This window comes from Wasmannia auropunctata, unplaced genomic scaffold (genome assembly GCF_000956235.1).
Source record: "Wasmannia auropunctata unplaced genomic scaffold, wasmannia.A_1.0 LD336051.1, whole genome shotgun sequence".
Lineage (NCBI taxonomy): Eukaryota > Metazoa > Arthropoda > Insecta > Hymenoptera > Formicidae > Wasmannia > Wasmannia auropunctata.
In genome coordinates this window covers 423409-423835 of record NW_012026839.1, presented here as the reverse complement: position 1 = coordinate 423835, position 427 = coordinate 423409, and positions in this window count along the sequence as shown.

Genomic DNA, 427 nt, shown 5'->3' with positions numbered 1-427 from the left:
ATCTGAAGCTTGCATTTTGAAATCAATGCTTTGGATTGGCTGTCGCAACAAGCTTGCGATCGGCTTGCAACTAATGTAGAACCGGCTTAAGGCACCCTCGTGAAGTTAGCCCGCAAGATGAAAATTTCTGAACGATCAATAGCTCAAAATAATGCTCCTGATTTGCTCCGTCCATATTGATAAATATAAAAAATTGCTCCCTTTTAGTTTTTTTAAAAAATCCAAAAAACGATTTTTTACGAAAAATGTTCATAACTTTTGATCTAATTAATATTTTTGATCAAATAAGGTCTCAGAATTTTGCTCCAAATTTGCTCTGTTCGGAGCAATAAATGTTATCAATTGGTTTTTAATAGTTTCTTTTGTAAATTAAAAAAAATGTTCTTGTGATAAATCTAGGGACTTTTCGTCGAAAAACGTCATAACT